We start from the raw sequence: 23,476 nt of genomic DNA on the forward strand, positions 1-23,476 counted from the left end.
CAGGCTTGTTCCTCATTGGCTGAGAGCTCTTGGAGGGCGTGGACCATGCGCTTCTACAAGCCTAAACTTAGCTCACTGCCTAGCACAGAAGAACTGTACGGTTTCTCGAGTGGGCAATGCCTCGGTTCTTGGTTTCCCAGGAGAAAGAATTCGTGCCAAAGCCCGTTTTGTAATCCTTTTTATGATGGACAGGAGAAGTGTCCGGTTTTACAGTCTATTTCAGGGGAGCTTGCTGAGCCGCACGGAAGCTGCCCTGGGGTGCACCACTGGTCACGCAGCCTTACAGAATGGTGCCCCCACAAGTGGGGAACTCAGGGAGGGGTCTCAGAGACCGAGGGGTCCGGGGAGAAAGGGCAAGAGGACTGGAGCCCAAGGGAGTGGGGCATGAGGGAGCACTGGAAGAAGAGAGGAAGTCCCAGAGCATGCTTCCTGCCTTTATGCTGGCCCACCCCCTGGCTGGGGGAGGCACGGTTGAAGGCGGTGGTTGACCCAATTGGCTGTGTTAAGCTCACCTGGGTGATGCGATGGTCCTGGGCCTACTTTGTGTTGCCCAGGTGTACCCCCCACCTGGCTCGGGGGCTTGGATTTGAACATTCTCAGTCAGGGTCTTCATAGGTGTCTAATGGTTGCCTGAGTTCTTCCCAACCACCTTTGTGGGGGACTTTGCAGGCATGGGAGGGTAACCCCCTTGTCCTTGAACCTAGCTACCTAACAGAACCATCAGCACAATCAAACAGTTAATACGTCCTGCCTTAGTCAAGGACCACGGCACCACCTGTCACACCAATGGAAGATACCTGGCAGCATCGACCTGAATTATTACTTAGCTTGCATCTGATAAAATCTTCAAGAATGTGACTTGCCTTCCCATCCAACCTTAAAGGCCCGTGAAGACAGAGCCCTCCCTTCTCACAGCAGAAGACTGCACCCATCCGGTGCCCAGCAGGTGTTCACTGCAGATCCACGGAGGAAGACGCACTCAGAGAAGATCGTTCGGGGGTGGACATTCAGGGGACAAATGGACATTCGACCATCAGGTCCCCTGGCTTTCAACTTCCCATTGGTTTGGGGGAGACAAAGAGCACCTGAACACCAAGTTTCAAGTTCCGTGACTCCAGGCTGTAGCTCGGAGAGCTACATTTTAAATGATCTTTGGAAGTGGCTTTGATTCAGAGGTCATGTTCCAGGACCACTGCTGGAGACAATGACACTTTTGTTCACTGCCATCAAGCCAAGTCTGACTCCAGAGGAAACTACAGGATGGATAAGGATTGTTGGGGCGGGGGGGAGAGGGGGTAAGTGGGGTGTCTGGGGCAGTAAATCTTTAGGGAATCAGAAAGCCTCACCTTTGTTCCATGGAGTAACTGGTGCGTTTGAACCACCAATCTTAAATTCAGAAGTCACTATGCCATTAGAACTCCTTGGAGATACTGACTGTGACCCCTAAGGTGGAACTGATGATGCTTTTCAGCATTCTATGGACCAGCCACTGCAGTTGGAGAGCTTGCTCCCTGCCTAAGCACAGAGATGTTTGTTGCTTTTTGCACTACGGGACTGATAAACAACACAAAATTATCTAGCTCTGCTTGGGGGGGAAGCCAGTTGGACATCGGTCAGTGAACATTTGCATATATGAGTGCATCTCAGTGGAAGTGCGTGCTCAGGGGGAAGCTTGCAAATGTAGCACAGAGAAAACCGCATCAAGACCGTGACGGCAGTGAGGATGGACACAACGATGTGTGGGCATAGATCCCCCTCCGCTCTTTTTTTTTTTGAGGATGGACACTATTTCTGGAAATTAGGGAATTTCAGCATTTGCTTTGGGAGAAACAGCTGCCACTCTAAAGCCCAAACTCTGAGCCAGGAAACACTGTCCTTTGAGCCGAGGTGGTCTCGTCATTGAGATGAGTGAGGTGTGTGATCTCCAGGCTGTGTGTCCCCCCCACAGAGACCCCTCAAACTGCCTCTTCTTCCACGAAAATGCAATGCCAGCACCCGGAGGAGCAGCGGGCCCATACCCAGGCCAGCACACTCCCCTGAGAGCCGATGGGCAGATAGCAGAGGAAAGGTGTGAACGAGGGAGACACGTGGGCCTGGGGTCAGGGGACTGAAGCATCAGGGACCTCCCTCTCTCTGGTCCTCGGTCTTTCTCTCTGCTACATGCAGGACACGGACTCCATCCACGAGGCAGACGCACTGATGGCGCCATGACAAGCCAGGCCTTGGGTGGCCACAGACACCAGTAAGGAAGGATGTCTCCCATGTTGGGCAACGTCTCCAGGTTTCCCTGGTCACTAGGAGGCGGAACCAACTCAGCCACAGGGACTCTGTCCCTCAGATGATCTAAAAGTGAACACCCCCATTTCCCGTCTTTCTCGTGTTTTTCTTTCTCAACCCGCAGGCCGGGAGCCTCCGGCAAACAGAAGCATCCAGCTGGCACTTCATCCTGTCATCTCATGTTCATCCACTCCAGGCAGTGACCACGGCTCTGCATCTAGGGTAATGGTACCAAGGTTCCTCTTCAAACACAGGTGCGTGAGCATAGGGAATGAGGCAGCACCATTCATTAGATGGATGCAGATGCTGATGTTGGGGGAGGGTGGCCTTCACATGTCAACTGTTTGGGCATCCCTGTACTTTCCTATCGCCAAGTGCCCTCGCGGCTCACCTCACATTATGTCTTTACTAGAAGCAGTCCTTGTGCCCAAGGCTCACATCTTTTCTGGGGATCGACCCCAGTAACCGGAGACAGGGACCTGTGAGCCTGTGGTTTCACGGTTGTCTTTCTCTTCCTGGGGATAAGCCTCGTCTTCTGTCCACAAGAAAACCTTTCCTCTGCCGCTCATGGCATTGAAGTCTGAGCCATCTTAGACTCCTCTGGTGCTTGCCTGTTTCTCTCAGAAGGCATTCATGTGAGTGTGAGCATTGTGTCAGAACCCTAGCCAGTTCCCCTGCCCGTTTACATGAAAACCACACATTGTGATTCCAATTACTTTCAAGATAGGCTCACCGGGATGTCTGTACTTTCTAAAAACTCCCCTGTCTATCTCTTTCTGGGGTTATAGGCTAACATGGTTTTGCTAGGATAAGAACTTCTTTCAAAAAGCCCCAGACGTTTGCTAAACTGTGGAGATGATAGCTTGATGTTAAAGAAGTCCTCTTTCACAGCCAGGCCTGGGTGAAGGGAGTCGGGACGAGGGAGTTGGAGCTAGAGGCTGCTTTCAGCCTTCACTCGATGTTTGAGTCTCACTGTCTGCGGGTCTGCAGACCGGCCCGCACTGTACACGGGAGCCACGAGCTGAAGCCGTCCATCCCTACCACCGCGGAGGGAAGGACTCACACTGGGCACCCTCAGGGTTTTCCTGGGAGCAGGGCAGCCAGGTGCTTCTTAGAAGTGAGGTTGACAAGACTTCACCTCATTAGCTTTGGACAGGTCACCAGGAAAGACCAGCCCCCTGCATGGACAGGTCAGCAAAGCCACTGAAGACGCCCCTGCGATGAAATGCCACCGGGCCTGCAATAACAGGCGGAGCATCACAACGACTGTCAGGGTGGTGGCTCACGGGCAGGGCTGTGTTCTGTTGTACTGAGGTCACCATGAGTTGAAAAGGACTATGAGGCACCCACCAAGTAACAAGAGCAGCACATTTAAGAGGAATGCTGGCAGGTCTCTATTCTTCATCAGGGACAGTAGCACATGTTAGTCCATGTGGGTGAAGACTTTCTACCAGTCGGCTCTTGGTACATGTGCATGAGTGGACTTCAGTGGCGGTGAACCTGGAGACAACACTGGAGGATTCCCGGAAAGAGCCATTGGCCATTCGAGGTTACAGAAGGGGCTCAATCTCTGGGCGTGTGACCTGCAGTCTCTTGGGGCCCTGAGAATGTTATTACCTTCACCTTGGCATTTGGTGTGAGTCTTAGTGGTGGTGGGGGGCGGGGGGGAGGTACCAGCTCACGTTGGATTAAATTAATTGGTAGATAAAGGGACTGAGATGTCCAGCAGGAGCTGGATCCTGATACTCAAATGACATCATCGGGGAACTGTTTCGCCATTGCGCCTGACTTTTCCATTAGTTTTGTTCTCCGGAAGGCAACAGGGGGCCTCCAACTGCTCCAGGACCACATCCTCATTCCCATCTGGCCTGGAAAAGGCCTGGAAGTTTTTCTAGGAAATAAATCAAACACACACACACACACACACATGCACAAATTATACAGAGGAGCATTCACTTGTACGAGGGAGTTTCCAAATCTTCCTGGAAAAAAAAATCGACACATCATCGATTTCCAATGGTGAATGAATGGTTAAGTACATGGTTGTATTTCTAAAAGATGTGATAAACACAAGCAATATAAACCATGCCTTCTGAGAATAGCAATTGCACAAAAATATTATTGATATATTATTAAACAAGACACAGAAAGGAAACTTAGTAAGGTCACCATTTTGTTATATACTTCATATTAATTAGAAATCTAGATGCAAATGTGCCAATATGTTTTCTCACTCTACATGGGTTACAGACTACATTGTTTTAAAAAACAACAACCATATTGTTTTAAAATGTATCTTGAGGTCTCTATTATGAAGACCTATTGTTTTGTATGCTTTTAAAAAAGCAAACAAGGTTGTTTGTTTTTTTAATGGGTCGGTGTGTAGTGACTGATAAGTGGACCCCAACTGGGGGCAGTTGATGATCCCACAGGAACGGCTCATGCTCTGATCTGAAGCCAGGAATTCATAATGCTGAATTCCCAGAAAATTCATAATGCTGCAGTGGGGCGGGGGCTTCTTTAGGAGGCAATCCAGGGAGCTGGAGCAATCGAGGCTGAGGGTCTCCTGGTGAGCTCTCCTAGCCTTTGACTGCTCTAGCCACCAGCTCTGGACTTGGTCACGCACGGCTCCACGGAAGTCCAGGAGAGCACATGCAAGGGCAGGGCAGAGGTGTGCGACAGGCGATGGTTTCAGACACTAAATGAGCTAACACGTGCCCGTGGCTGCTCACGCCACTTACACGGTTCAGTCGGCCTCTGCATTTATGGATGTTACAGGTTTTCAGGGTACACATTTAGTATGCATTCCTCAAGCTGAAAATTAAAAACAAAAATTGTGCTTCCATCAAGTGGATTTCAATTCATAGTAATAAAATTGAAAAAATAATTCAAGCTTTGAATTGAAATACTAAAGGATTCTATGGACAAAATATTGATCGATGCAGGGAGCAGCAGAAGGAGATGGAAGGACTACATAAGAGTCACTGTACCCAAAAGAATGAATTAATGTTCAACCAGCTCAGAAAGTAGCATATGAATACTACAATCCAAATCTAAAGCGGGGAATGGTGTACGAGCTTAAATTGTGACCGCCTGCTTTGCAAAAGGGTATGGGTGACAGTAAAGAAGACCCAAATCCTCACAACTGGGACACTAGTAACATCCTGATCAGTGGAGACAAGGCTGAAGTTGTCAAGGCTTCTGTCTTGCTTGGATCCACAATCAATGTTCATGGAAGCAGCAGCCAAGAGATCCAAAGACGAGCTGCATTAGGTAGACCTGCTGCATAAGGCCTCTTTGGCGTATTGTAAAACAGGGATGTTACTTTGAGGACTAAGGTGCACCTGAGGCAAGTCATGGTAGTTCTCATTTCCTCATAGGCATATAAAAGTGGGATATTGAGGCAAGAAGACTGAAGAAGAATCGATACATTTGGATCGTGTTGCTGGAGAACATTGAAAGTAGCATGGATTGTTTCAAGGACAAACAGATCTGTCTTGGAAGAAGTACGGCCAGAGGGCTCCTTAGAGGCAAGGATGGCCAGATTGCGTCTTACACACCCGGGACATGTTGCCAGGAGAGACCAGTCTCTGGAGAAGGACATCTTGTCTGGTAGAGGGAGGCCCTGGACAACCACATCACGGGTCAGAACAGCCCACCCAGGCAGAGCGAATGGGCTTTTCCATCATCGTCCAGGGCCGAGCCCAGCCCAGGGTTGAATGTTCTGACGACACACATCCATGTTCATGTGACTTAATTCATCCTCCCAGAGGTGCTGTCCCCAGTATGAGAGATGCTGCTGAGGCAAGGAGGGGTATGGGTGCAGGGAGTTTCCCTGTGTTTCCTTCCTCGTTCTTGGGGAACGACGGTCTCCTCAGAAGATGGTCACATTGTGTTGTATATGTCCCTTTTGGGTAGAAAATTCCAATGATGTATCTGATTTATCTTCCTTGCAAAGAAATACAATATATCTATTAAATCAGGGGTCCTCAAACTTTTTAAACAGGGGGTCAGTTCACTGTCCCTCAGACCGCTGGAGGGCCAGACTACAGTTTAAAAATAAACTAAAAACAAATTCCTATGCAGGACAGGCAGTGGCAGCAAAAACACCTGGCAGGCCGGATAAATGTCCCCGGCGGGCCGCATGTGGCCCGTGGCCATAGTTGGAGGACCCCTGTTTAAATAATGCATTTGAGGATGACTATAACAGCACGCACTGTATCTGCATAAAATTGGAATCAAGATATTAAATTATGTAAACATAACAAGACTGGAAATCCTACCCAGCATTTCCCTTTTGAGGTTGTATGTCTCTTTCTGGGATGAGTCCATATAGGAGGGTCCCACCGATCAAACTTCCATGATGGCGGGCTCTTTCAAAGCACGTCGCCTATGTGCACACAGAAAAGCCAGCCCCTTTATGTTCACTTCAGTTTCTGTAGGTGTCAAAACTAAAAAAGCAGAGGGATTTCAGAGGAAGCAGTCCCCCATGTGCAGAATTCTCCCTTTTCTCCTGCCCTTTACACTGTGGCTCCTTCAGCCTGGGGAACAAAATCGGGTGTCAGAGAAAGCAGATGGCTGGAGAAAAGGCACCCGAGAGGATGTGGGGGCCAGCTGATGTGCTTCCAACAAACTGCTAAGTCTCGCCCCTCCCCGAGGCCCCCCATGCAGCCCCTTTCCAGACACAACTCAAGCTCTTATCCGCCCAAGGAAGGTCCATCCCCCGAGCATCACATGACTCATCCAAACAAATTGCCCTGGCTCAAATAGCAGCAACATACTTCCCAGTGGCCACTTTCCTTTCTGGCAGCTGTCCCTCTGTTACGTAACATTTGCTCTGCTTATCATTTCTGAGCAAAGACATGAATCACACACCACCGAGACAGCTATTGCTTATGCAGACCCCACATTTGGGAGCAGGGTCTATTTAAGAGGATTCCACAACTGAGCGTGCTTTTCTATGTGTCTTTGTCCCCCTTCTAGAAAAGGAAGTCCAGAGCACTCAGATCTGAACTCCCCTTTGGTGTGGAGAAATTGGAGCAGGCAAGACTCTATGCGGAAACCCGTCAACGTACCTTGAGTGCCACCTGCCCTTTGTGGCTCTTTTTAAGCAGGAGATATTTTTCTGAGGGCCCTGGTTGCAGGGCCAGCGTGTCCCCTGAGGGCGGGTCCACATGGACCAGCGAGGGAGCGCTCATTCACCGCAGCATGCAGAGTCAGGCTTGGTTAGGCTACTGCTTCTGAAGCAGGATTGGGGGGATGCGAAATCAATGGATTCTCAGGGCAGGGGACTTGCAATGGAGCACGTGCACTGTATCAGGTTGTGGGCTGCACCCTTCTGTGGGTTTCCTCCAATGCCATCCTCAAAACCCCAGCAGGTGGGCAGCCAAGGTGACATAATCAAAGATGGAAATAGGCAGATCGAAGCTTAGGGTCAGGAAAGTCTTGGGGCCTGATGGATTGCTTGAGTTGGGTTTTGAAAGGCAGGCAAGGTCTACCTAAATGGAGAGAGACCACGAATGTACTGGTGGGATACCAGAATTTTAGAGGATAATTTGAATGGATTCCCTTGGAGCTGAGGGAAGGTGCTGATACCGAAAAATACAGGAAGTAGACCCACTTCTTCTCAGGGCTCTGGCTTTAAAGTGCACACTGTATTTCCTGCCCTATGGGAAGAAAAGTGATCTTCCCAGATCATTCTCTGAATATCAGGTCCTGTTCATCTTTTAAAGACAAATACCCAAGAGTGTTTGACATGCACATATTAGTGGAAATGGGATCACAATAGTTGAGGGGTGGGCAGAAACCATTAAAGAACTAGAGGAAAGTTGTATGCTTCATTGTATGCTTCAAAGTTGTATGCTTCACTGCGCCCCGACTAGCTCGTCACCTCCCCACGACCCTTCCATAAGGGGAGGTCCACTTGCCTACAGATGGACTTTGAGTCCTCACTCTGCACTCCCCCTCTTTCACAATGATATGATTTTTTGTTCTCTGATGCCTGATACCTTATCCCATCGACACCTCGTGATCACACCAGCTGGTGTGCTTCTTCCATGTGGGCTTTGTTGCTTTTCGGCTAGATGGCCACTTGTTTATCTTTAAGCCTTTAAGATCCCAGATTCTATCTCTTTTGATAGCCAGGCACCACCAGCTTTCTTCACCACATTTTCTTATGCACCCATTTGTCTTCAGCAATTGGGTCCGGAAGGTGAGCATCATGGAATGCCTTTTTAATAGAACAGAGTGTTCTTGCATTGAGGGAGTACTTGAGTTGAGGTCCAATGTCCCTCTGCTAGCACACAGATCTATTTCCCCATCCTCATATATAAACATATTTACATAGGTACGTGCCTGTATTTAGACTTCTATAAATGTCCTTTGCCTCCCGGTTCTTTCCTCTATTCCTTTCCTTCATCTGGGTTTCAGGAATTCCTCTCGGTTACATTGCCCTTGATCAAGCCCTACCAGGCCTCCTACACCCTCTTAGCCACCGATTTTGGATCACTTATTGTTCCCTTGTCCCTGGGTTTGTTAACACTCACTTCCTTTCCCCGGCCAGCCCCCCAGCTCCCATGCCCTGCCCTCCCCGAATTGCTGGTCCCTTTGCAAACCACTTTTTTTAAAAAAACAATTTATTAGGGGCTCATACAACTCTTATCACAGTCCATACATATACATACATCAATTGTATACAGCACATCTGTACATTATTTGCCCTAATCATTTTCTTTTTTTTAAACATTTTATTAGGGACTCATACAACTCTTATCACCATCCATACATATACATATATCAGTTGTATAAAGCACATCCATACATTCCCTGCCCCAATCATTCTCAAAGCATTTGCTCTCCACTTAAGCCCTTTGCATCAGGTCCTCTTTTTTTTTCCCCTCCCTCCCCGCTCCCCCCTCCCTCATGTGCCCTTGGTAATTTATACATCGTTATTTTGTCATATCTTGCCCTATCCGGAGTCTCCCTTCCCCCCCTTCTCTGCTGTCCCTCTCCCAGGGATCCTTGTAATCAGTTCCCCCTTTCCAACTCACTCACCCTCCACTCTCCCAGCATCGCCCCTCACACCCTTGGTCCTGAAGTTATCATCCACCCTGGATTTCCTGTGCCTCCAGCCCTCATATGTACCAGTGTACAACCTCTGCCCTATCCAGCCCTGCAAGGTAGAATTCGGATCATGGTAGTTGGGGGAGGAAGCATCCAGGATCTGGGGAAAAGCTGTGTTCTTCGTCAGTACTACCTCGCACCCTAATTAACCCATCTCCTCTCCTAAACCCCTCTATGAGGGGATCTCCAGTGGCCGACACTCGGGCCTTGGGTCTCCACTCTGCACTTCCCCCTTCATTCAATATGGTATATATATATACATATATATACATATATATATATATATATATACATATATACACATACATATACACACATATACCTTTTTTATTATTTTTTTTGCATGCTGCCTTATACCTGGTCCCTTTGGCACCTCGTGATTGCACTGGCCAGTGTGCTTCTTCCATGTGGGCTTTTTTGCTTCTGAGCTAGATGGCCGCTTGTTCACCTTCAAGCCTTTAAGACCCCAGACACTATCTCTTTTGATAGCCGGGCACCATCAGCTTTCTTCACTACATTTGCTTATGCACCCATTTGTCTTCAGCGATCCTATCATGGAGGTGTGCATTCAATGATATGATTTTTTGTTCTTTGATGCCTGATAACTGATCCCTTTGGGACCACTCGATCACACAGGCTGGTGTGTTCTTCCATGTGAACCATGTTGCTTCTGAGCTAGATGGCCACTTGTTTATCTTCAAGCCTTTAAGACCCCAGTCACTATCTCTTTTGATAGCCGGGCACCATCAGCTTTCTTCATCACATTTACTTGTTCACCCACTTTGCCTCCAGCAGTTGTGTCGGGAGAGTGAGCATCATAGAGTTCCAATTTAATAAAAGAAAGTATTCATGCATTGAGGGAGTATTTGAGTAGAGACCCAAGGTCCTTCTGTCACCTTAATACTTAACCTATAAATATAGACACATAGATCTATTTCCCCATCCTCCTATATATATATTTGCATGTACATGTCTTTGTCTAAACCTCCATAAATGCCCTGTGACTCCTAGCTCTTTCCTCCATCTCCCTTGACTTTCCTCCTGCCCTACTACCATGCTTTGTTGCCACCTGGGCTAGAGTATACCTCTTCTCTAAGCAACCTTACCCTTGATCATTTCCCACCAGGCCTGCCACTCCCCCTTCTCTACCATTAGGGTCCCATGTTTTTCCCTTGTCCCTGTGTTTGTTAACACCGCTTCCTTACCCCCCTAATCCCCCACCCCAGGTCCCCCCGGCACTGTCGGTCCCGTTGTTTTTCCTCCAGATAGTTCATCCAGTTTGTCCTATTCAGACAGACCTGTGGAGACACTAACATGCAGGAACACAAGACAGAGGAAAACAAAGCAACAGTATACAACCAGACAACAAAACAACAAAAACAAACCACTGACAAAGAACAAAACAGAACACTTCCCAAGAGAAAAGCTTGTAGTTAGTTCAGGGATCGTTTGCTGGCCCTTAGGAGCGTTTTCCAGTCCAGTCTGTTAGGGCACCATGCCCTGGCCCCAAAGCCCACTTTCAGCATTCCCTGGGGACCTTGCCACTCCATTCCCTTGCTGTTCCGCTGCACTCCCCCAGTGCTTTGCCTCGGTGTGGTGGGTTCAGGTCAGGTGCAATTCCCACACTGTGTCTCCGGTGCAGTCCCCTGTATCGCCCTTAGTCACTGATTGGCATCATTTCTCATAGTGGGGCCAGCCATGTTGTTCTCTCTGTGGACTGGCTGCTCTACTCAGGAACATCATCCTCACGGCCTGGTGGGCCAGGCTGTGTTCCACTCTCTCCTCCTGCCCCTTCAGGCTGGCCCCAGCACCATAAATTAAGTGGATTCCTGCCCCTCCCCCGAAAAGAATTTGTTCCAAGGGATGACATTGACTCTGCAGCTCCAGGAGATGGACATATCTGATCAGAGCAAACCACTTTTAAGACACTACTACACACAGGTTAAGGAGCCCTGATGAGTTGGTTAGAAAGCACTCAACTGCTCATTCAAATTCAAATTCTCTGCCATCTAGTCAATCCCAGCTCATAGTGATCCTACAGGATAGAGTAGAAATGACCTGTGGGTTCAGAGACTGTAACTCTTTACAAGTGTAGAAAGCCTCCTCTTTTTTCTGGAGAGCAGCTGAAGGTTTGCAACTGCTGACCTTGAGGATAGCGGCCCCAAGCCTAGCACACTATGCCACACCACCAGGGCTTCTTTCTGCGAACCAAAAGGCGACAGTTGAAACCCGCCAGTCTCCCAGCTAGAGTCTATGGTGGCAGGCAGTTTTTGGAAGACTGCAGCCTTGGAAAATATATGCGACAATTTCTGTTCTGCCATACAGGGTTGCTTTGAGTGAAAATTGACCAGACAATGACCGGTGTGGTAGCTACATAATCCATTTTCAATTTGAGACTCTTGAATAAAGGGGTGGATTTTAGGCTGTCAATCAGGTCACTGATTCATGACCTCATTTGGAGGTGCTAGAGGAGATAAGTCGCTCGCTGGAGGTGGGCTACACGCTCTCTGCTTGGGGTCCCATGTAAGACATTCCTGTTAACAAGCCACATGGAGCTAAGCTCATGGCAGCCAGGGCCCTGGAGCTGGAGGAGCCATATGGAGACCCGTGCCAGCCAGAGATGCTTCCACCCCTACTGGATCCACAAGACTTTCCATCTACTGGTTTGTGATATTCCTGCATTCGGCATTATTGCATGGCCACACGAGTCTGAAGAAGAATTTATAGACTGGCATCAGACATATGAGCTAATATCGGACTTATGAACTTGATCTGGACTGGGCTGGGATGTGTTCTTAATATATAATTACTCTTTGATATAGTTCTTTCTTATACATGTTTATGAATTTGTTTCTCTAGTCTCTCCGGACTAACACAAATAGTCAGTATATCTAGGCACACACACATATTTAAATGCTTAAAAATATGACAAAGGAGAACATCAAGTGTTGACAAAGATACTCAGCATACAGTGGTAATGAAAAATTAGTAGAAGCACTCTGGATAATGGTTGGAAAGTTTCCTATAAAGTTAAGCACATACTTATCACATCAACTACCAAGCCTACTGCTGAGTATCCTAGCACTTACGTGAACCGTGTTCACACAACAAAGCTACACATTCCACTCACCTTTACAGCAACACCATTCACAATCAGCAAGAGCAGGAGCCCATCCGATGTCTATCGCCGCATGACTGGGAGCACAAATGGCGGGGCACTCGTATGTTGGACTTCTACCCAGCAACACAAAGAAACAAATCGCGAACACGGGCACCAATCTGAATGAGTTTCAAAGGCGGCATGCGAGAAACCCATCTCAGATGGTGACCAACCTCATAGCTCCAGCCATACAACATTCTCAGAGAGGAGACTGTGGTGCTGGAGAGCAGAGCAGGGATGGCCAGGGGTTAGGGACGGAGGGAGGCTTTGACTACAGAGGACTTTGAGACCCATGGGAGGGTCCTGCAGGTGTACTCGAATCCATGCAAGTTTGACAGCATTCGGAAAAGTCGGCCTCCTGACCACGCGCACAGCAACCTCCTCTGCTCTGTGAGCCAGCCCAAAGTGGCCACTGGACTCCCGTGCTTCATGGGAGATGTTCACCCTATCCCCTGGCTTTGGTTTGCATTTCACCTCAGGCCTCGGCTGGGCAGCCTTCCATGGGCCATCTTCCATTGTCCAAAGGGATGGGGGTCACACTCTTGGGTGGGAAGGAGGACCTTGAGGCCTACGGAGACTTCTAACCAGAGCCTTCCCCTGGGTGGCCCTGAAGCTGCCTGAGCTCCTCTGGGTACCACCTGCAGACATGGAGCACAGCAAGCTCCAGGAGCACCCCTTTCATCTGCTTCTCGGCCTTGGCAGCATTTGGTGATGGCTATCTGCCCATGCGCTTTGGTTTGTCATTCATCTGGCTTCATCTGGTGTCTGCTTGTTGTTCGGGGGAATGGGTAATCAGAGGAGAAAGGATTAGAAACTTCTCATTTCTGACGACTGAAGACATCATCGTAACTTCCAGGAACTAGACAGGAGCATCCAAAAACTGTGGGCAGGTAGCCTCCAGGTGTGAGAAGGAGTTGCTGTAACCAGAAGATCACCTGGTACCTACCATCTGGTGGGACACTGCCATGAGGGGTTATGGGTAGATGTGGGAACATTCAATCATCGGTAGAAAGAAAATCAAGCCAGTGGAAATGAGTCAGCTAGTAATTCCGGGGAGGGGGGGGGGGTTAAAGAAAATAAGCCATCACTCCTATCATGATATTTGGCTCAACTGTAAACTCACTGCGATCGAGTCAATACTGACTGATAGTGGCACTGTAGGACAGGTAGATCTGCCCCTGGGGGTTTCCGAGACAGGAGCTCTTTACAGGAGTAGAAAGTCTCACCTTTCTCCCCTGGAGCCTCTGGTGGTTACTAACTGCCGACCCTGGGCTTCTAGCTCAATGAAGAACCACTATGCCACCCAGCAGGACTCCTATTTGGCTCAGCAGTAGACAATATTTAAATAATGAAAACCATTTTACTGTATAAAACGTTAAGACACAACTGTTGGGAAAGAACAGAGAGTAAGGAGGAGTTGAAAGAGACCCGTTTACAGAACTGGTAAAACTCAAGGGCTGGGCTCAGACCCCAAGTCATCATCAGCCTCGGTCCATCGTTATAGATGGTGGTAGCCAGAGAAAACCCGGTCACCAGGTGGCCATTAGGGTGAGAAGGGTGGGTGATGGACACCCTCTCCAATAAGAGAACCGGTGAGGTAAGTGTTTGCCTTGCCTGCAAGGAGCAATGGGAGTGAAGGTCTCTGTGGTTCGCCACCTCCCTGAGGTTGATACACAGGAACTTTATTTGCCAGGATTCCATGTCCCTGAGCCAACTGGAAGCAAATGGATCCAGGGAAAACTTGCCAGTGCCTAGATGGGAACTGTGGCCACAAAATCAAACCCAAACCCAGCCCACTGCCATGGAGTGGATTCCCATTCAGTGACACTCTACAGGGTTTCCAAGACTGTAAATCCATATGGGAGCTGACAGACTCTCTTTTCTCCCAGGGAGTGTTGAGTGGGTTTGAACCACTGATCTTGGTTGATAGTGGAAAACCTCCCTTAGAGTCCTCTAACGTGATCACGTTCCTGACCTTGCAGGCCTCTGGAGAAAGCTGGAAAAGCTTGCTGTTTTAATCAAGCATCCAAAGGTGAGGTAACGTAGTACTTAAAGCACAGCTGACAGGTGGGCTCCTGCCCTGTAGAAATGAGGCCTTGGGAGAGAAGAGGCAGGCTGACAGACTGCCTCACAGCCTGGCTCAGGGCTCAACTCTGCCCACCCCTTCCTATACCTTCCCAGATGTGTAAGCCAGCGGAGAAGAGAGACAGAGAAGATTCAAAGCTCTGACCCAGATCTCAGCCCTGTGACAGCTGAGCTGTTATGTGTTTAGGTTAGGGACCCGCTTCTCCCCTTCCAGGGAGATTCAACATGCTTGACCTTAACTTTGTCTGCTTCATGCCCTACCTGTAAGTCCTTGACTGTCATGTTTCCTTACTAGGAGTGCCTTCCCTACATTTCCCAGAAAAGGGCTAAGATGGGAAAGTTTAACAATCCATGTCTTCAGAACTGAAGGTCCAAATTCTACAACCACCTCCTTTTCCAGGCCGCCTGCTATATAGTTCCAGAATGGTGAGATTGGTCTTGTTCCCTTACTGTATTGTGAACCCCTTTAGCGCTCGGATTGCAGTAGGCTGTGCTAAGCTATTATAACTGGTAGGCCCGCCATCTGATGGCTCAACATAGTAGATATTTATTTCTTATTGCCATAAAAGTCTTTGGAGGAAATGTGTGTCCACAAGGATCCTGGGCTCTTCTATTTGGAGACTCTACCTTATACCAATTCCTTATCACTCCCTGCATCCAAAGGGTGGAAGAGGAAAGAGAAGAGAGGCGTGTTCCCAAGAGACTTTTTATGGGCTATGCCTGGCAGTAGAATGCATCACTTCTGCCCATGTTTCATTTGACAAGATTAACTAAGGAGCCACACTGGGTTTCAAGTGAGAATGATACAGTCTAGCTGTGTCCCCTAGAAGACAATGGCTTTGGTAGATCAGCTCTTTGGAGGCCTAAGTCTCCATCCCCTCCCAAGACCCAGGACAGAGAAAGGACTTCAAAGACATTCTATGAGAAGTTGTTGGGCCAACCAAATCCCTCATAGTGATGGATGGTTGATCTTTCTATGCACATACACCCCATCCTGGCCTTTGCCCACAGAGGTCATGTCCCTAGGTGGCAGGAGGGCATTGGTATGCAGTGATGTATTGTCATGTCAGAAAGCTCCGACAGTGGTTCCATCTGTCCTGGACCAGCTCTGACTTTCACAGATGGGGCAATGAAGAAGCAGACAGTGCCTTGAGGGGTGTAGTTTTAGCAGAGGCGCCAAGCCTAAAGCCGGACTAGGGCACTTTATGGAATGAACGTAAGGAGGTGGACTCAGGCAACTCGCCGGAAAAAAATAAGACTCAAGACAATAATGCCTATCACAATTCATCACCCCGTCTTCACACATGCGCTGCGGAGCCAGTGCCCTCCGTCCTGGGACTCCTCTTGCTGCTGACATGGGCTCATTGCTCAGTCAGGCCCTTTGCCTTTTCCCCACCGAGAAGCATCTTGCACGGGCTTTGGAGCCACCGATACGAGGCAATAGCTACGAGGACGTTCTCTGCTGTGCCGAGTGCCGGGGTGGAAACCAAAGATGCTGTCCAGACAACTTATCCTCAAAGTGATCGTTCGGTGTTGGAATGCTCACTTTGTACACAGCAGCCTTGGCGAGCTTTCAGCAACGCCAATCTGGCTCCATCACTCGCCTCCTTAACAACCTCCGCACCCATACAGCTTCCCATACAGCCATTTCTGCGTGCTCTTATCCAACCTCATCCCTGTTCTTCAGAGCAACTCATTCTACTCGAAATCATCCCAGAGGTTTGCTCACTTTGATGGATCGGTTTCCCCACAGAAGGTGAGGTCCATGCAGAGGACGTGCATCTTTGTCCCTGTCTGCGCCCCCGACACCTCACCTACCAGACATGCTGACACCGAAGACACGCCGCTGCTTGAAGTTTCCGTTTTCTCAATGACCAGATGGCGATTACCCACTGCTATTGAGTCGGGTTTGCCTCGCAGTGACCCTATGTGCAATGGAACAAAACAAGGCCAGGTCTTGCGGCCTCCTCACAGTTGTTAGCAGTTGAGTTTATTGCTACAGTCACTGTTAAGCTATCTCACCGCCCAGCCGTATTTGAAGGCTCATCATCTGGCACGATATCTGACAATGTCCCACTATTGTCCATCAGGTGTTCAGTGACTAATCCTTCAGAAGCGGGCCGCTTCTTTCTTCCTCATGGTCTGTTCTCAGTCTGGAGGCTCTGCTGAAACCCGTCCACCGTGGGCATTTGAAATACCAGTGTTATAGCTTCCAGCATCCTAGCAACACGCAAGAACCCTCATCTGACAAACTGACAGGCAAGTGGTGGTAACGAACCGACGGGGGCAGCGCGTTGGGAGTTCCTCTGTGAGGGGACATCTCAGGGTTAAATGAGAAGACAAGGCAGAGAAGGTCCACTCCCTCCGGTGCAGGGTGGACCCATCACCAGGGCTCCCTAAAATGCTTACACTGCAAGATGTTTTCAAATGATCACTCCCCCCTCCCCCCAACGAATGGCGGCATTTTTGCATGAAACAATAGCTTCCACACTCCTCCCAGCCGAAAAACTTAGGAGTCTATTGAAAATAAATTAATAAAGCCTCATTCTCAATGAAAAAGTCGGAGAAAAGCTGTATCGTTTTCTTTTTGTCTCAGTTTATAGACTCACATAAATCACAAGGTGCAATAGCCCACCTGGTGCCGTGACGACTTTGACCCTCTTCAACCCCTGCCAATTTTTATCTCATTTTTGTTTAACTTTATACATCAGAGTTTCATTTGAAAGCTGGTGGAGAAGACAGTGATGTATAGGTTACATCAAGTGCGGCCGAAATTACCCTGTCCCCAGGGACTTTGAGCTGAAGGAGGGTCTTGGTCCTGTTTCATGGGGCAGAAGAGGGATGGCACTATGTGCCCCTTGGACCCTGCCTCCCTCCCCCCACAGCCTTCACCCAGCCTCTCGCTTATTGATCCGGCTGGACTTGAAGCCCCTCGTGAGATTGTGTCCATCAGGATCCCTGTTTCCCTGTGCTGCCGTAGGCTCACAGTAGTGGCCACTGTGGACAATGTCATTTTAGGGACGAGCACAGAAGTTCTATTAGCATTGATTTCTTCTTTAAATGGTTATCCTCTCTGAGAAAGAGTGCCTAGTTGGCTGGGCTATCCAGCCAAAGAGAAGGCTGGCCTGGCTTCCAGCAATGGCTAGAACACACCCAGAAGACCCAAGGTCCTCCGGTAGGGGCGGTGCAGGAACACGGGCAGGAGTGAATGGAGGACCGGCCCTCTGCTTCATGGTTGCGGTGCGAGTTCCATCTACTCCCACTCTCCTGGGAGAGAGGGCTAGGACAAAGAGATGGGCCATGTGTCTGTGACATGGACCGATGGGCTTTGGAAACCTTCCGAAGCAGAGTTATGGATGCCTGGGCCTGAAAGGGACCTTGAGACCTGCCCTGGCCTCTGGCTTCCGGCACCAGGGTTCGCCAAGCCAGGGACACACCCACTCACTCCTCTTATATATTCTAGGGGCTAGCCTCTCCAGGTATGACTTCGTGGTCAGAAGTTTAAATATCTATGTTTTCGTTTGTACCACGTCTTCCTTCTCACCGCCATCTAGTCACTTCTGACACACAGTGACCCGATAGGACAGGTAGACTTGTGAGTCTATGGAAGTAGAAAGCCTGGTCATTCTCCCACAGAGAGGCTGGGGTGAGCTGCTGGTCTTACACTCAGCAGCCAATACATCGCCAATATGGCGCCAGAGCTGCCCCTTACACAACGTGCCACCGTCTAAAATGTTACCCTGTGTGATTTGGGTAATATCTGTCTGTTTCATTAGACATTAGATATCTGTCTGTTCATATGAACACTGGCAAGTTCTGCAATATACACAAGACAGTCTGTTCACCTGATTCCCCAGGGCCAGGTGGCGCCCCCCAGAGAGGTACAAAGCACTCAATGTTAACTTTGGGATGAACGGACACATGCTGAACATAAAGTGTGACAGGGAGGAGTCTATGACAGGAACTTGCTGTCCTCCATGAAGAATGTAAACATGCTGTACAGTTTCTGTAAGAATTAAGACAACAGAAAAGAATGCCCAAGGTTGGCAGCTATGGGACCCTGGCCATCTGGTCCACCCCCAGTTCAGTCAGCAAAGGGGTTCTGGGAGACAGATATTAAAAGGGTGGTGGATTTAAGGAGTAAATGAAGAAAGAGGCCCACAGAAGCAAATACGGATTCAAAAAGTTCTTGGAAAAATTTTAGTCCATTGGCAAGGAGTTGTTCCACAAACTCTCTGAAGATCCTGTGTATTGGATGGGAAGTTCCTTGCTGGGTCTGCGCCATCCACTAGTCGCCAGGAATGGCATATGGCTTTTGAGTCACATGCATTGTGTGCAGTGGTTTGAGATGGTTCAAGTGATGTGCCCTTGGCTGTGTATACATTCACCGAGACAAAAAAATAAAACCCTGCAGAAGGACATTGTTATTAAGTCTAGAGCAGAATTCAATCTGGTTGACCATTTTCATGTGCTGCCTTACATTGTCAAAGGCATACTACAAATTTTAGCAGAATACATTTTGAAGGTTCCTTCACAAAAGATGGCAAAATATCTCATGAATAAGCTTTATTTTGATGGAATGTTAAGACAACAACATCTGGGCTATAACTAGTTAAGTAAATTTCATTATTAAAATCAATTTCTCTTCGTTCTCTTGCTTGATTCACTTATGGTGACAGCTGGAAAGCTCTTGAGAACCAAAGATGCAAAGAGTTTGTCTCATGTACTTTAAAAGTTATGCGATTGGTGGCGGGAGCAGTCCCTGGAGAAGGAGCTCACGCTTGGTCAGTGCAAGAGGAAGGCCCTCCAGGAGACAGGCTGGCGCAGTGGCTGCAACAGTGGGCTCAGACATGGTAACGGTTGTGAGGGTGCTGCAGGACCAGTGTTTCTTTCTGTTGTCCACAGGCTTCCCATCAGCAGGAACGGAGCTGAGGGACTCAACAGCAATGCAAGGAAATACAGGACGCTTGCCATGGCTTGTATAAGTGTCATGTTGGACCTCTGGAGGACCACCTTTGGGGGCATTCTTAATTGGGCAAGAGCCTGAATGTGATTGTGCACTGAGGAGCCCTAGATCCTCTGAGCTGGTGCCTCTGACACCACGTCTCCTCGGACGCCCATGGCGATCTCCTCTTTCTTTCCTGTCCTTTAATGACACGTTGCTTTCTTCATGAATGTTCCCGATGTCCTCCCACAGCTCATCCGGCAGCCTGTCACGCATGTTCGATGCAGCAAGCCTGTTCTTGAGATGGTCTCAGAGTTCAGGTGGCAGAGACTCCAACATCCATTGCAGCAATACATTGGCAGGGGCTACCTGACATTTGCATCCAATTCAGAAGTGATGGGCAATAAGGGATAGCATAGCTGATGTCAGGCAGCTCTTGGCTGAAAGCAGAGAGTACCCGAAAAAAGTCTACGTGTATTTTATTGACTATGCAAGGGCATTCAACTGTGTAGCCCAAAATCAACCATGGACAGCCTTGAGAAGAATGGGAATTCCTGAACACTTAGCTGTGCTCCTGCTGAACCTGCACTTACATCGACAGGCAGTATGGGGACAGGACAACAGCGTGGTTTAAAATCAAGAAGGGTGTGTGTCAGGATTGAATCCTCTCACCATGCTATTCAATCTGTATCCTGAACAAATCATCAGAGAAGCTGGATGATACAAGACACATGTGGCATCAGGAGCGGAGGAAGGGTTATTAACCACCTGTGCTAGGTGGAAAATAAAACCTTACTTGCTGAAGATAAGGAGACCTTGAAGCACCTGCTGATGAAGATCAAGGGCTGATGTCTTCACTGAGAATTACAACTCGGTGTCAAGAAGACCAAACGCCTCACAACTGGACCAATAGGCAATGCCATGATCAACGGGAAAGACTCAACTTGCCAAAGGTCTCATCGTGCTTGGGTCCACAATCAATGTGCTTGGAAGCAGCAGTCAAGAGCGCAAAGGACTTATTGCATTGGGCAAGTTCATCACCCAAAACTTCTATAAAGTGCTTAAAAATAAGGAGGGTTCTTTGAGGACTAAGGTGCACCTGACCACGCTGTGGTCATTTCCATTGCCTCATCTGCATGTGAAAGTCATGGTCCTGAAAGTCCCATGGAGTGCCAAAATAACAAACACATCTGTCTTGGAAGGAGTCCAGCCAGAATGCTCCTTAGAATAAAGGATGGTCAGCTTTGCGCAGTGGCACCGTCGTAGCCAATGAGGTGTACCCGAGGTGCGATTGTTGCTCATTGAAAACTTTTCCCAATGCCCCACCGTGACGCCTTGAAATACAGTCGGCACCGGCAATTTTTGACGGGCTCCACAGAGACCGAGTAATCTGGTATCAACAGTAAGTTGTATTGTATTGCAACTTTCCTGGAAATAAAGTGAAGAAGAAGAAGGAGAAGGAGAAGGAGGAGGAGGAGGAGGAGGAGGAGGAGAAGAGATGGCGAGACTTTGTCTAACATGCTGTCAGGAGAGAGTGGTCCCCAGAGGAGGCTATCTTGCTGGGTCAAGTGGAGGGGCGGTGACAAAGAGGAAGGCCCTCAGTGAGATAGATGGACAGACACAGTGGCTGCAGCGGGGCTCACGCACAGGAACACTTGTGAGGACGGCGTTGCCGCAGGCAGTGATTTGGTCTGTCATAGGTAGCGTTATTATGAGCTGGAACCGACTTGATGGCCCCCAAATAAAAACACACATGCACACAACAGTGCCCCTGGTTTTGCTCGTTCACTAGAGAACTCGGCCTGGAGTGACTCTTCTGCAGTGCATGGCTCTTACGAACTCTCCTGGCTTCCAGGAATTCAACGTGCTTCTCACCTGGCAGTCTCTAGTGGAACCCCCCTTGCATGGGCCCTACTTGAGCTCGTCAGAACTCCAAGGGCACGTGTTTCCACCACGTGCTTATCCTCTGAGCATGTGGGGTCCGGAGGAGAAGATGAGTTCTGGGGAAGACAGACCTGAGGTCAAATTCAAGGCCAAGACCTCTGTTCCCTCACTTTCCTCATCTGGAAAATAGGGTGAACACATCTAGCTTCTTGGCTTGTGGTGAAGATTGAATGAGATAAGGTTCTCCAAACATCCGAGCGCCTGGTGGGCCCTCTCCTGCAAAGACTGGCTCTCACTGCGCTTGCATGTGCTTCACAATGCAGTCGTCCCAGCCAACTCCCCCGATCGCAGGCAGCCTGCTGCTTGCTGCTGTCAGACCTGGACGCCTGGCAACTCCATGCACAAAGCAACACACTGCTCCCTGGGTTGGCGCCAACCCTGGGATCAGTTTCTGATTGGACAGTTGTGATACATTGGGTTTCCATGGGTTTGTTGATTGAGGTACAAAACCAGGCTTTTCTTCCTGGTCTTACTTGATTGAAAAGCCACGCAAAAACCTGTTCAGCTTCACAGCAACACACCAGCCTCCACGGACAGACGGCGGTGGCTGTGCAGGTGGTGCTCCGGCTGAGAATGAAGCCTGAAGCCTGAGGCCCCCCTGAGTGACCACTGCCATGGTGACCAAACTCACTGTTATCCAATCCATTCTGACTCAGAGCTACCCAAGCTGAGCACGACAGCCAACCCCCTCTTCCTGCTGCAGAGTTGGGCTTGAACCATCAACCAACCATCAACCAACCATCAACCATCCACCACTTAGCCACTGCGCAACCAGGACTCCTTTAGCTATACTGTCCCCAACTCACTGCCACTGAGTTAATTCTGACTGAACGTGACCCTGCAAAGAGAGTCCAAGGCGATACAATCGAGATTGGAGCTGAAAGCCTCATCTTTTTTCCTTGCAAAGTGGCTGGTGGGTTTGAACCGTTAACCTCAGCATTAGTAGCCCACAGTGCCAACAAGGCCCATTCTAAACTCAAAACACTGTCATCGAGTCAATCCCTACCCATCAAGACTTTATAGGACGATAGAGAACAACTGGCTCCTCTGGGTTTCTGGACTGTGAATCATCATGAGAGTAGAGAGCCCCATCTTTCTCCCACACAGCAATGGGCAGTTTTGAACTGCTGACCTTGTGGTTAGCAGCTCAGTGCACAACCCACTCAGCCACCAAAATGAAAATTCAAACTCACTGCCAGTGGAGTCGAAGCCAACTCATAGTGACCCTGTAGGGTAAAAGGACTCCTGTGAGTTGTCAGGGCTGCAGTTGTTTATAGGCCTAGTGCACCCATCTTTGTCCTGTGGAGGGACTGGTGGTTTGGAACTGCAGACCTGGGTGATCGCAGCCCGGCGTATAACCACTATGGCACGCCTATGCTTCCTAGGCTGCAGAGTGAGACTACCGGAAATGGCCAGCTCTGTGGCCATTGCCAGCCTGTGTTGTCCCTGCTCTGTGTGGGCTCTTTCCTTGACTGGCGAAGGAAGGGCTAGTCACTGAGCGAGATAAGGGCAGGGAAACCAGCAGGAGATAAAGTGCACTTTGAAAAATCACTCATTTATTTAAACGTTGTACTTGTAGAAAAACAGACCAGAATTAGAACTCTGCATATCTGTGATAATAAGAAAAAAGCAAGGAACTACTTGATTAAAAATCCAGGAAAGACTGACAACATATCTGAAATAAAAATTTGCATCTTGGAAACATCTGTATTTCAGGCTCGGAGGAAAGGTAGTTTTTAAAAAAGCCCTTTGCAAACACTTCCCCATTCCCTTTGTCTCATTTCTTTATAAGGAATTTTCTGATCTTTAACTCCCTGTGGGGACCTCCTTATAAATGAGGATTTGCCTCTCCAGGGATTAGTATGGTTAGGAAAGTGTTTTATTAAAAAATATATGTTTGCCACAGAATGCTGAGCGATATAATTAGCTGGTCCCTTCTGTTT

General features: G+C 48.8%; 1 non-coding gene across 1 annotated transcript; it reads left to right on the forward strand.

Moving 5' to 3' along the window:
- Window positions 1–20,829: 20,829 nt before the first annotated feature.
- LOC142432808 (U4 spliceosomal RNA) lies at window positions 20,830–20,970 on the forward strand. The gene has a single exon (XR_012780917.1). It is a non-coding gene; the product is annotated as a U4 spliceosomal RNA (small nuclear RNA).
- Window positions 20,971–23,476: the final 2,506 nt, after the last annotated feature.

The sequence above is a fragment of the Tenrec ecaudatus genome, chromosome 18 (genome assembly GCF_050624435.1).
Source record: "Tenrec ecaudatus isolate mTenEca1 chromosome 18, mTenEca1.hap1, whole genome shotgun sequence".
Taxonomy (NCBI): domain Eukaryota; kingdom Metazoa; phylum Chordata; class Mammalia; order Afrosoricida; family Tenrecidae; genus Tenrec; species Tenrec ecaudatus.